The 11464-nt window shown below is 37.2% G+C and overlaps 1 protein-coding gene across 1 annotated transcript in view; it reads right to left on the reverse strand.

The window, feature by feature from the left end:
- Positions 1-11464, reverse strand: part of LOC107677757 (dihydropyrimidine dehydrogenase [NADP(+)]) — a 177070-nt gene that overhangs the window by 164623 nt on the left and 983 nt on the right. The gene's annotated exons all lie outside the window — the stretch shown is intronic.

Raw genomic sequence — 11464 nt, forward strand, 5'->3', positions numbered from 1 at the left:
GGATGGCCCACTGCATAGTGGATGCCATCACCCTGGCTTATCAGGCACAGGGTGCGCCCTGCCAGTTCAGGTTGCGAGCTCACTCTACTAGAAGTGTTGCATCCTCCTGGGCGCTGGCTTGTGGCCAGATATTTGTAGAGCTGTGGGCTGGGCGACCCCCAACACGTTCGCTAGATTCTATTGCCTTCGTGTGGAGCCGGTATCCTCCTGTGTTCTCACCTCAAACGGGTAGAGGCACTGAGAGGCCCCGGTTAGTGTCAGCTTGCTAAAACTGCTCCAGAGTGTCCGTACTGTAGGCCCTGTCGAGCACCTCCATGCCCTCGGCAGCCAGACATGGCGGAACGTCCGGAGCCAGGCCCTCTCTCACTGAATCCGTGAGAACCGGTAGAGGGCTGGGTTCCATATGTAGAGACCTAAGTGGATCCCATATGTGTAAAATCCACGGTATAGCCTCAGAGCCCATGTTTCCCCGGCAGACTTTCTGCTATTTTCCAAGAGGGTTACAATCACCTCTAATCTTCCATATGCTCCTAGATGGTTGTTCATATGTGTAAGTGCTTCCGAAACCTCTTTCGGGAAGGATGGCCTTCCGCAACGTTCCGGTTCCAAGTGGAACGGGCACGTTTTGCCAGTGTTATCCAGTCTTACTGAGTGGGTAGTGCCATAGCAGCAGTAGCTGGTCTTCTTGTGGTAAGCCCTGGCCTGCGGACACTGGAAGGGGCAGTATCCGTGGCACTTTGGTAGGGATCCCAGTTCGTCGACTGAAAGGGAACGTCTCGGTTACATATGTAACCCTCGTTCCCTGAGGGAGGGAATGGAGACGTTAAATACGTAACCTAGTGACGTTCTCTTTCATGTCTCCTTGAGCTTGAATGGACACATACACACAAAATTATCGCTGTCTGTGTCATTTATGTTAATCAAACAACAAAACACAGCTTTAATATATATTTAATCACCATTAATATTTAATTTATTCAGTGAACATTACTGCACTAATCTAAAAATACTGATGTGTCCACAAATCCCTCATTAACAAATAGACACACACACACTCAAAATGGTATTCAACATAATACAATGCTACAAGTAACTACATCATTTAACTTTAAAACTGTTTAAATCTCACAAATGTTGATTTCCAAATTGAATGACAAAAAATAAAATAATGTAGCCATTCATAAAAAGTTTTGAGATGAGATTTTGTGCCGTCTATGACCAAAAGAAAAAATTAGGTTTCACTTTATTTTGATGGTCCCTTTAACACATGCTGTTGACAATAAGTAACGTTGCACCTACATGTCTACTAACTCTCATTAGTGTATTAGTAGAGTATTAGTAGACTGGAAGGGCTAAGGTTAGAATATGTCCACACGTACAATTGAATGACAAAAAATAAAATAATGTAGCCATTCATAAAAAGTTTTGAGATGAGATTTTGTGCCGTCTATGACCAAAAGAAAAAATTAGGTTTCACTTTATTTTGATGGTCCCTTTAACACATGCTGTTGACAATAAGTAACGTTGCACCTACATGTCTACTAACTCTCATTAGTGTATTAGTAGAGTATTAGTAGACTAGTAGGGTTAGGGTTACAATAAGTTGACATGTACTTGCAAAGTTACTTAGAGTCAGTAGAATGTCTGTTGGGAGACCATGACAATAAAGAGTTAGCCGATATTATGCAAACAGTCTACTAATACTCTGATGTGAGTTAGCAGACATGTAGGTGCAACATTACTTATTGTCAACAGAATGTTCAAAAGGGACCATCAAAATAAAGTGTTACCAAAAATTAAGGTCGGGGCATTGTTATCTTGCCCCAGGGGGCATCTTACCCTGTGTTACCCTAAATTATGTAGCATTTTTTTATATATTGTACTGACAAATAGATTGCATGTGTAGCAGAGTGAGGTATAGACCCAGTATGATTGGCTGGCGTTACCCAAACAGGTGAACCTATCAGTGTTTGTACTTTATCATGATTGGTCAGTTGGGTAAGTTTCATGAGCCAATTAGTGCCTGTGTTGTGCATATAAAAGGGGGAAGTGCTTGGTTGCTTGGGATGCATCATCCTTGGTGCCGCCCCTTTGTGACACGTGGTGCTTTGAATGAGTGCTAGCAGTTGGGTTATCCTCCTGTCTGTCGTGTGCTGGCTGTTGGCCAGTTTTCAGGTTTGTCCCTGTTTTAAAAATGCCTTTTTGCCTGTTAAATAGAGAGGCTTATTACCTTGTTTGTTTTTAGATATGGGCCTGCAAGTAGCTGTAATCCTGCGTGGTGAGCGACCATGTGTATTGCAACATTGTACTGTTTTCTTGGTAGGTATGGGTAGTTTAAAGTTTTTTTTTAAACAAGTTTGTATGCTTAACTTTTGTTCAATGTCCAGCAGGATTGATTGCATGTCCAGGGGTTTCCAATGATCTTAATTGAAGCCTAACGAACCTCAAGTAACTGACTGCAGCTCTGCTCTGCTCTACTCTGTTTTGTTCTGTCTGGAATTCATCTGGGTCTGTCTGTTTGCTGGCCACCTCCCTCTTTATTTTGTTATCTTATTGTATTGTACTTGTTTTGTAAGTTACTGGTAAAGACGTGTGATGTATTGAGACCTTGTGAAATGTTGTATGTGTTATTAATTGTATGTTAATAAAGTGATTTTTTTTGTTTGCATCGGTCTATCCTTCTGCTCACCCTGCCTTTGGCAACGAACCTGTGTCCCTTTGCTTACGGCTGTTATGTCCCGGTGTATTCCGGGTGGCGTAGTCGACTATAGGATTTCTCTTACCGGTATTATTGGTAATTTTCAAACTCCTGACCACTTCACTGCCACACATGGAATTATATATATAGGGCATACCATGAAAAAAAAAAAAACATTTAACTATATTTAATATCTAGGCTATATATGTTCAAGGTGTAATGTCCCAATACTGTGTATTATATATATACAGTATTGGGACATTACACATTGAACCTTGTGAATTATGCATAAAAACAGTTTTTTTTTGTTTTTTTTTCTAGTACTCCCTATATATCATTGCATATATTTTTGGTGATAAACGTGTCAAAAGTAGCACTTCTGAAATAAAAAATAAAATGCCTGCAAGCCAAACATGCCTTTCTACTCTCAGTCAACTGACAGTAATACAAAAGTAACTTAATGTGTTTATTTCCATAAAACTATTGTAGGGATTTCATGAACAGGACACTGATACGCCACTGAATCACCATCATGAGGCTTCGAATTAATTCAATCAGGAGTCAACAAAGCTTTCTTTGTATCAGGACTGAAAAGCCAGTTCACAACATATAGAAACCCCGATGTCTTGTGACCACCAATGAATAGAACTAGTATATCCAGCAGGAAAAGGATGAGTAAATTAACTAGTGACCTCAGGCCCGCAACACAAAGTGTAACATAACAAATTTGAAATCGGTTTAATCAGGTGAACTTCGGATTTTCAGATCCGAGTCCTATCAAAACCTGAATGAATTAATAATAATTAATTCCCTTACAAATTTAAGTAATCAAGTTATTACACTATTTATGCTTTTTTTTTTCTTTCAAATATCTCAATACTGCAACACATTACATTCAAAAGTAACACTGAAGTACCCAACACTGAATAATATGAGTAGTTCTACAGCAAAAATGAAGAAAAAGCAAAGATAATCATGCATTTGTGTCCACAAACATGAAAGCATTTTGAAACATTGATATGAACTACAAAGCACACTCAAGTCAAGGTCCTTAAAAGCTGTCTGTGACAACACTGATTAGAACACCAGTGCAGTGGGGCCAATAAAGAGGGGTCTGACTGAAACAGTAAAGTGTGAAATGAGAGCCATGATGGGAAACATCATTTGATTCAGGAGCAACCTTCATTTCAAATATGTATGGCACCTTCATGCCTGCCAGTCAAATCACCCCACCAGTCGAGGAGCTGAAGGCAGGCACCATTGTGGGATCTTTTAATGGCAAACACAATTAACAGGTAGTTTACTGAGGGAGAAGAGAACAAGTGAGGGAGAAGCAACCATTACCATCACACTAATACCAATTTCATGCTCTTCGTAGTGTAATGAAAAAACCATGTCCACAGTCATTTCACTGTGCTGAAATACTATCTGACAAAGGCCAGAACAGGAGGCTAGGAGCAAATTGAAATAAGCCACTTTGGCATTCTAGCCCATAAGCCAGGTGTCAGAAAAACCTTCACCCAAAAAAAAGGACATTGACAGAAATTCCTGACATTTGAATGCTGTGGTGACTCTTGTGCATTATCTGTGTGAATATTTGTCCAATGAATATGGTTTACAATCAGTCATGCACTGTTTCCTAAACAAATTTCAGTGTTGTGTTTTGCCATTTTATGCTACAAAACTTTCAGAAGAAACATGTTTGACAACAAATATAGTGAGACGGAGGAAACAGTCCTTTCCATTTACTCGTAGAAGCATGGAGGGATAAATTATTGATAACACTATTAATATGTAGCATGTGTAAATCATTCTTAGTTTTGTTGGGGGTATAGAGAACTGAGCTGGAAAGGTAGGTCTTATATGAAACTTTTAAATATTTTTAACTTTTATTATAATTTTATTCTATGGATGAGCGAATGCACGCAAGTACTCAAAAGTGACAGCACTGATCGCTCATTAAAGAATTCTTACCATAATTGTTTCATAAAGAGTAACAACTGCAGCAACAAATCAGTCAGTCGGCCATTATATAAAAAAAAAAAAAAACCTGCAACAGGATGCCAATGCTGGATGATGATTGGCTAAAATCACTGCTTATTACATGGCTAAATATGGACATGAAATACTGACAAGCTGACTTTTGTAAATTTACCAGATGGTGATAAACGCAAAAAAGTCCAAAGTCTATTGTCAATAATGCAGCGATTTAAAGCTCACACAGAAGTCATTTTTAAACCAAGCAGCTTTCTATTCCCATGATTCTTTTATTACATTTTTGCAGACATATAAAAGGTGTTACACCTAGATGAGACAGGGACCAAGCAGCTTTCTGTTGAACATGGCAAATTCGCAAAAAAACTACAAGAGAACTTTTTCACCCTGACGCCAAACAAAACAAACACTGTAACAATATTACAGTAATATTAATTCTGAAGTCCTCGGAGGACATTTTCAATAAAATCAATGACTAAAAAAAGATATCCAGTTGCATTTGAATGAATCAAGAGAAAGTGATTTTGTGCATACTATTCAACATCAGAGCTGCAGAGTCATGAAAGCAGTGTTTCAATTTTACCAGACTGCGTTTTTTGTTGTTTATTTGCATGACGGCAAATATTTAGGGAATATTTGACAATTAAATGAGAGCTTTAACTTTAAATAAAGTTTCACTTTCAAAAGAAAAGCATAAAAGTTCCATTCGACATATAGCCCATAGCATTTAGTTTGGCTATTTTAGCACAGCTTAAACTACATGGAACTTACAGTCCTAAATAGTGTTGTTTAAAGGAAATCTTCTTTGTTATCATTCATTTCATCTCTCACAGAAATGACAAAAACATTAGGTTTGCACAGTATTGTTCCCTTGCTTGGACTGCTGATAACTGAGTCAGTCAAGCTACTGTTTATTTGCCATAATAGGCTCAGTCTGAGAAGCAGAAGTAATAATGGGCGAGTTAAGCCATGTTTGACCAGTCACAGATGAACAGATTTGGAAATCTATGGACGGCAACCTCAAAGTGGCGCACAGTCCACACAGAGCCAAAAAGGAAAAACAAACTTGCATTAATAATAAAAAAGAACACTTGATCAAGGCCAGTACTGAAACATGCTCTGTAAGTAGTGACTTAATGATTTTAGAGTGAAGGCTGTTTCTTGTAAACAATGAAAAACATTGTGCACCTTTGCAAATTTGATCAATATTGTGTAAGGGGAAGCACATCCATAAGAAGAAAAGATCTATATAAGAAGAGATCAATATCTCCTCTAAAGTCCCTCTGAGATGGTTAAACAAGCTCTAGATGGAAATCATAGTCTATTTCATGTCAAATAGGCTTTTAGTGGAACAAAGATGGAAATGAAAGTGTGGGCCCATTTTTATGACCAAACAGAGGTTCACTCTGCATAGTTATTGCTTTTTGTGTATTCACTTCTAAAGGTCGTAAGGTAATTGGTGAGGTATTATGGGATTCTTTTACTAGATATATACAGTAAGCCTTCATGAGATGAGAACTGTTCACAAGAGGGTATGTCGCTTTGTCGCTTGAAATAAAACCTGTTTTAAAATGTCAGCAAGGTTCAAGTTTCTTCCGTGAGGTAGGTTTCTCCTCTCAAAATACCACAGCATCAAGATGAAAAAAAAAAAAGCTGTGGAACTCATCAGAATGAAATCAAAGCAGAATCGCACACTGAAGAGCAAGTGTATACATTTCATTAAAGCATGCCAGGCTTTGGCTAGAAAGAGAAGGCATTATTTCATGTCAAATAGGCTTTTAGTGGAACAAAGATGCAAATGAAAGTGTGGGCCCATTTTTATGACCAAACAGAGGTTCACTCTGCATAGTTGTGGCTTTTTGTGTATTCACTTCTAAAGGTCGTAAGGTAATTGGTGAGGTATTATGGGATTCTTTTACTAGATATATACAGTAAGCCTTCATGAGATGAGAACTGTTCACAAGAGGGTATGTCGCTTTGTCGCTTGAAATAAAACCTGTTTTAAAATGTCAGCAAGGTTCAAGTTTCTTCCGTGAGGTAGGTTTCTCCTCTCAAAATACCACAGCATCAAGATGAAAAAAAAAAAAGCTGTGGAACTCATCAGAATGAAATCAAAGCAGAATCGCACACTGAAGAGCAAGTGTATACATTTCATTAAAGCATGCCAGGCTTTGGCTAGAAAGAGAAGGCATTTTAAGCAGCATATGATGTGCTGTGTTTCATTTCCACAGGGAGAGCTCTGGAGACTGGCTTTATCACTCTCTGCTGGTCATAGTGATCCACTGAGACAACAAATCAATACTGGCTTTTTTCCTACCAAAGTAAGCAAAATCTGCTCCCGATCCAGAACAGTGAATATGATGAAATGATAGCAGATGATGTTGTCTGATGTCAGTCATAAGGATTCTGAATATATTTAGGGAATATTTGACCCGATGCAACAGAGTGCGGTGTGAGGGATGCGGGAGAATAAAATGATTCACGGGACTCCCGCAAAATGGAAATATCTAAACATAAAATATCTAAAACAAATAAATTGTTATTCATCTATTGCACAAAAGCAACATGAACTAATATAAGTATAAACGATTAACAGGTGCAAGCATATGCAGAGGTTCTATTTAGGCTATAACACGTTTGCAGCGTTGAGCAATGCAGTGCTGAAACTTGCGTGCTCATGAATCCTCTCATTATAACACACGAATTGTAGACATTATGAAAGATTTATTATGCATATATTTATTGTGTTATAACAGAGATTTGTGAGATTGCGATGAACTGAGATGTCTTTTAGAGATTATAAATGCAGAGCTCTTTGCTGGCATTCTGCCATGCCAAACCATGCACGCAGCAGCCGCTTGCTTTAGTTAAAAGAACAGTGTTCTGTGAATGTTGATGCTTTAATAACAAATATTTATCGGGAGCGTGTATGCTGGGATTTCATAAATTTAATGGAGAAAAAAGTAACGTAACTAGTAATAATGTAACTAATTACTACTTACTTTTGAAATAAAGTAATCAGAACAGCAATGTGATTACTTTTAAAAGGAGTAATCAGTAATCAGTAATTTGATTACATTTTCAGAGTAACTTGGCCAACACAAGTAGAATTCTTCAAATATCTTATTTATTTAATAATAACGGTTTGTTTTACTTTTTTTTCAAAGTCCTAAAACCTTAGGCTCAAGTAAAGTTTTAAATTAGATTTTGAACCCCGATGTGAGATTCAATGTGAACTTTTAAATGGGTAATTTATAAAAGACAGCACCAACCCAGAACATAGAGTCCACACTAAAAGCAAGATTTTGTCTCTGTCTAAATGAGTTCAGGTGTGTTCTCTGCTATAATTAATAGTAATGAAACATCATCCAGGTGCAGAAAAAGGGCAAATTCATAACTAAAAGCATTTATGCAATGATCTCAATGTAGGCAACTTGACCCTTTTTCAAAGCACACTTCATCTTTCATAACAAAGCCCCCTCCCTCCCTAAGGCGGAATAGTTAAACACAATCTACAGAGATTCTTGCCTAGTCTTTTTGCCTCAAATCAATACAGGAATTGATCCTCCATAGCTGAAATAAAGCCACAACGCTCCAGCAGCCCAGCAATGTTCAGCACAAGCCCAGAATATAATTTAGTCCTGTAACATAATTATAGAGAGCAATACAGATAATTTGGCATCAACATCCTCTTGCTCAGCTAAAGGTCTCCTGAAGCTTCTCTTCAGGTTTCAGAGATGCAATGAGTAAAATGGAGCTGATTCACAAATCACAAATTCTTCACATTATCTTATGTAAAAAGGCATTAAACATTCCTGAAAAGGTTCATTAAAGCTATACTGAAGATTTTGATTGTGTCCATACAATGAAAGTCAGTGGGGTCCAAGACAACACTAGACCCCAATTGACTATTGTATGGGCAAAAAAATAACGAAACATTTCTCAAAATATCTTCTTTAATGTTCCACAAACATTAAACAAATTAAAAAGAAAGTCATACGGGTTTGGAACAACATTATGGTGAGTACATTTTTGGGCAAATTGTCCCTTTAAGGTCTTAAATCACTCGATCCAATTGTAAGTGCAAGAAAGTATAAAAAGCACTGGCTAAGTCCTAGTTGGTCAGACTTAGTTCTGAAGACACAACATGTTGGATGTGTTTCAGCAACTAAACACTGTATTCTGTACTACATTCAGCACTTCCTCAAAAACTAGTACCAGGCTATGAAAATGTATGTATTAATGTTTATTATTTCAAACTAAGGAAAGGGTAACAGGATGGACCAAGTTCAAAATCCTGTGCTCCAGAAGAGAGGCCTGTCACGCCATGTCTGAACAGGGTGTTTGTGAACAGATTTCTTAATACCCCTCACTTGTGCCTGGGATAATCATTGACTTAGGGTCATGAACTGGTTGAGTGGATGACAGTATGATAACCCAAGCTGAAGGGTTGCTGACTCATCAATGTCCATTCAAACACATTTTGTTACACAACAGAAATTTTTAAAGGTGCAATTTTGAATGATTAGTTTTGTATTGTTGAATTCTGGTATCTCTAGATCTAAAAAAAAAAAATGTAAAAAAGAGAGAGAGGGAGGGAGAGAGAGAGAGATTCTGCAAGATTTTCGCTATCTATCTATCATCTATCTATCTATCTATCTATCAATAGTACTAATTTCATTCATTCAAATAAATTTGATATTATTATTTAATCTTAATTGTTCATTTTATGGGAAATATTAATTTAATGAATAATCATCTATAATCAATTATCATATAATTAATCAAAAATCATAATAATCAAGCCATTTAAATGTACAGTCCTCAGACCAGTATTCACATAATTCTTTGAAACTGTACATGGTACACACTCATATATTTCATATTATGATATTGCCACTTTCCAGATCAAATCTGAATATAGAATATCTATATATCTATGTATATTAGTGAAAAGTTTGGAATATTTACAATATTTAATGTTTTTGTTTTTGAAAGAATTCTCTTATGCTCACCAAGACATTATTTATTTGACCCAAAATACAGTAAAAAAAAAATTTAACATAGTGAAAACTTTCAATTTCAAATTTCACATTTTCCATTTTAATATATTTTAAAATCTAATTTATTGCTTTGATGGCAAATTAATTTTGAGCAGTCATTACTCCAGTGTCACATGATCCTTTAGAGATCATTCTAATCTGAACATATATCTTATTTAATTTACATCATAAAATGATGAACAATTGTTTTGTTTTACTAGATTCTGGTATCTTCAGATCTGGATCTTACTCAAGTATTTGATATGTGTATACTTATCAGCCTTAGTATACACACTAAATGCAGTTGTTCAAAAAGAAAAAAGCTCCTCCTTCCTAACTAATACATTTTAAACAAGAATACACTTTTGCTCACTGACAGAGAGTGGTGTATCTACCTTGTGCAATCACACTACATGTGTACTATGTAACCATTTATATAAGTACTTACATCAGTAGCATATATCATGAGGCCAATGTCTTGGTAAGCACCAAATGTAATCGCGGACCATTACTGGATTACTGGAAATATTCCCAAAATTCCTCCTGAACTCGAAAAGGTCTTCTTTTTTTATGGCGCGGATAAAAGCTCCAGCAGGTACATCATCTGACTTTGACGTCCATGACATGGATGTCTGTCCGCTAATGGGGCTTTCATAACGTTCATATTGCAATTTTGTCTTTCAAGTCGACAATTTTCTATCACGGTACTTGACTTGCTATCAGGAAGTGGTCATTGTTGGGGTTCGGGGCCTTCCATAAAAAGCCGTAGCCCTTTGTGTAAACGGCACCATTAATCTGGTTTTTAACGAACACTGATGGCCATCCCGGAGGATTTTTTAATGAATCCGTGAGCACACACAAAGGCACACGTTTAGCGCTCTCGGAAAAGCAGGATATTAAAATGAGACGTCTGACAGCACTGCCAAAATGAATGGCCAATTTAATTGCCCCACGGACAGCCATTTTTAGGACATTTAGTGAGGTATTTTCAGTGGCAGACAGGAGTCATTTAGAGCACGTTTTAAGTGCACTCTGCACGCCAAGGTCACGTTGCCATAGTCATAACACTCATGAATAGAAATGCTTATGAGAGTCGTCAGTAACAGTTCTATTTTCTCTATGAAAGTCAATGCCCATATCTGCTCAACTTAAAAGAGAAAGCTTTATCTCACCTGAGCAGAGATGTCATCTGGTGTGTGCTGTGCATACCAAGACGTCATAAAGAAGACCGTTTTCTCTTAGGCTCACCGCTAACAGATAGGATTCATGTAAATCAGATGTGCTAATGCTAGATCAAACAAGGCAAATGCTTCGGACAGCAGGAACTAATACTGGAAATATAGAGACACTGAAGTTGAGAACGGGTCTGAATTGAAACACTGCACCATTTCAAAAGGAACAAAATTAAAACATTTAATTATGCCTTCTTATGTTTTGATTAGGCTAATTGATTTTAATTAAGGGACATGGAGTTTAAAAAAAAAAACATGTAATGCCTGTTTTTCTAGACCAATTTAACCACTAAATTAGCAACCTACTTGCTTAAGTGCACTTGATAGAAACAAAACATGATTTACCAGTCATGTTTACTGCTTTGAAATCTAAAAAGGAAGAAATTAAAAGCTACTTGATTTGTCAATGCCTGTCTTGGGGGTGCCATCATGCATGCACTGCTCACAAATTAAAGGGCCTGTTGTCTCCAAAGTGTATTCCTGCACTTTGGGGGTGG

This window comes from Sinocyclocheilus anshuiensis, unplaced genomic scaffold (genome assembly GCF_001515605.1).
Source record: "Sinocyclocheilus anshuiensis isolate Anshui unplaced genomic scaffold, SAMN03320099.WGS_v1.1 scaffold985, whole genome shotgun sequence".
Taxonomy (NCBI): Eukaryota; Metazoa; Chordata; class Actinopteri; order Cypriniformes; family Cyprinidae; genus Sinocyclocheilus; species Sinocyclocheilus anshuiensis.